This window comes from Branchiostoma belcheri, unplaced genomic scaffold (assembly GCF_001625305.1).
Source record: "Branchiostoma belcheri isolate BF01 breed outbred unplaced genomic scaffold, Haploidv18h27 scaffold421, whole genome shotgun sequence".
NCBI lineage: Eukaryota > Metazoa > Chordata > Leptocardii > Amphioxiformes > Branchiostomatidae > Branchiostoma > Branchiostoma belcheri.
This window is the reverse complement of record NW_017804045.1, coordinates 38333-41392: the sequence shown is the minus strand read 5'-3', so window position 1 is coordinate 41392 and position 3060 is coordinate 38333. Positions and strand designations below refer to the sequence as shown.

At 41.0% G+C, this 3060-nt stretch overlaps 1 long non-coding RNA gene across 1 annotated transcript in view; it reads left to right on the top strand.

Moving 5' to 3' along the window:
• Positions 1 to 101, top strand: part of LOC109478182 — a 9891-nt gene extending 9790 nt beyond the window's left edge. The window contains exon 3 of the long non-coding RNA XR_002140715.1: positions 5 to 101. This is a non-coding gene — a long non-coding RNA (uncharacterized LOC109478182). The remainder of the gene's footprint in view (positions 1 to 4) is intronic.
• The last annotated feature ends 2959 nt before the right edge of the window (positions 102 to 3060 follow it).

The following is a 3060-nucleotide window of genomic DNA, read 5'->3' as shown; positions in this document are numbered from 1 at the left end:
CCAGCAACAGTCGCGGCTAGCACCGCGAGTGTTACTTCCGCCGGTCAGATACCCGGGATATCTGCTTGGAGAACCTCTGCTACCAGACAACTGCCTAAACCTACGGCCTATTCCACAGGATTGTAAAAGTAGGGATGTTTCTAAAATATGCATTTACTTCAATATCAAAACAGCTACGGTAAAAATAAAAAGACGTGCATCATCCCGGACATAATGCAACACCACATGCGAAATTACACAGAAATGCGACGTACGGAAGAATGCGTTTTGGCTGCGAACATTTTCCAAAAAACTTGGCATCTCTTAACCATGGGCAAAAACATCTGGAACCACTTATCAAAACCACCCCGTATCTGCATGAAGTTCCACCCCCCCACTGCTATTCCAAACAACGCGTTTTTCTGGACCATTCCAATTCGCCTCGTAATTGTAGGGGTGCGTCTGCAATATTACATTGACCGCGAAAGCAGCAACGGCAAAAATCACATTCGTGCATCAACACGGGCATGCCCGCAGACGGCGTATAAATTGCGTGCCGATTACACAAAGAGAACCCAGTGTTTTGACTGCGAACATGAAAAATCAGCCGATCACAACACTCCGTCCGGAGGTCCTGACCTCCTTCACGGAGTAATGAAGACACGTCAGTACAATCTCATAAAACTTCAGGCAGATATGGATTTTGGTCGGTGATTACAGACAGCTGTTTCGTCGCATGTAGACGAAATGGTGAGCCGTTCTCCTATGTGTTTGCAGTGAAAAGTCATTGTTGTCTTCGCTGTATTTCTTAGTAATTGGGCATGTGGTGTGCCGTTATGTCAGTGATGAATTTTAAATTTTATTTGCACATTCAGAATGTGTTTTTTTCACCGTAGCTGTTTTTATATTGAGGTAAATTCATATTCAGAAGCACCCCTATTTCTAGAATCCTGTGGAATAGGCCGTAGCTTAAGTAGCTGAGCGTGTGATAGGCAAGGTTTTGTAAGCAGATTTTTGTGTATAATCGTTTGCGAGTATCCGTTTGGATTGTACTGGTTTGCTCCTACTACTACGATACCTTATCAAATAAATAATATGTGTAGTAGTTAATGAAAGGTATTATTATGAAAGATGACTGTTTACATGTAGATTGTCGTGTTGTAGATCATGTATATTTGCAAAATATAAAACTTCACGGAGATGTCGCCTATGGGACACTTGTTGTTGTGCAGCTCAGCCCAAATCTTTTTAAAGAAATATTTGAACCATGCACACAATCAGTGTCAGGTGTGATAAAAATCAGTACATCTGTAAATCAGCAACTTACGAAAACGGAGCGGGGGGCGGCTTACTCTTGAACTGCGGCGGAGCTGAAATAATGAATAGATGGATATTACAGTAACTATAGCTCAGTATCCCGAACCTTAGGGCAATTTCACACAATATATTCACACACACATACATACACATTCACACACACACACACATAATTATACAAACACACATTCATACATATGCACACGTCCATGCACACACACACACACATTCATAGTATCTGTTACATATGCACACATCCATATAGTACATGCACACACACACACACACATACACGCACACACTCGACACATGCACACACACACACACACTTACAAAGGCTACCAAAAACGTACTACAAGTTCTGGCAGAGGTACACAACATGCAGAAATACAAACACATAAAACACTTACTGTGACAGGGGGGGCTGGCGGCGGCCGCACAGGAGCTTCATCAAAGTCTTCATCCGCTGTGACAGAAAACCACATGAAGGAGACGCGTCAGTACATCACATAAAACTGATGAAACAGGCATCATACCCAAAACACACATCATACGCCAAATTTGCAGCTACTTTGAACGATTTACAGTATGGTCGAAAACTATAATATATTCCATCATCATGGCCTAAGGAAGATGGCTGGTGATAAAATTCCTCCTCTTGTTCATAATGTTACCGCTGAGTACGGACAGAGACCACAAAGAAATTTTAAACCCTAACAGCAACCACCATCGCCATGGCAATGTATGTTTACATTGCCAGTCTTGTTTTTTTTTCACCTTAGCTGTTTTTATATTGGGGTATAAATTCATATTTCAGAAACATCCCTATTTCTATAATCCGTAGCTTATTAGTAGCTGTGTGATTGGTGAGGTTTTGTAAGCAGATACTAGGTGGCTGTTGTGTATATTAATCGTTTGTGAGTATCTGTTTGGATTGTGACTGGTTTGTAACTACAATACCTTAGCAAATAAATAATATGTGTAGTAGTAAATGAAAGATATTGTTATGAAAGATGACTGTTTACATGTAGATTGTCATGTTGTAGATCATACACATGTATATATTTGCAGAATATAAAACTTCACAGAGAATTGTCGCCTATGGACAATTGTTCTGCAGCTCAGCCCAAATTTTAGAAACATTTAAGCCATGCACACAGTACATCTGTAAATCAGCAACTTACCGAAGCGCTGGGGAGTTTGTCTTTTTCTTTTGCTCCGTCTCGGCTGGAAACAATGAATAGATGGATATTACTATACATAAGTATCCCAAACCTTATATGGCAAATACACACACACATTCATACACACATACAACATTCATACATAAGCACATACCCATGCATACACATGCACACACACACACACATTCATACATATGCACACATCCACTGCACACACACACATATATACACACATTCATACATATGCACACATCCATACACATGCACACATATACACACACACACCTAGCCTTCTCACACATGCACACACACACTCGCACACACACACATATATACACACATTCATACATTTAATGCACACATCCATACACATGCACACACATACACACGCATATGCACACGTGCACAAACGCACATGCACACACACACACACATGTGCAAACACACACACACACGCACACACACACAAAAGCTACCAAAAATGTAACTTTCTGGCAAAGGTACACAACATGCAGAAATACAAACACATAAAACACTTACTTCATCAGGCTCTTGGGCAGCGGTCTGGGCAGCGGTCTGG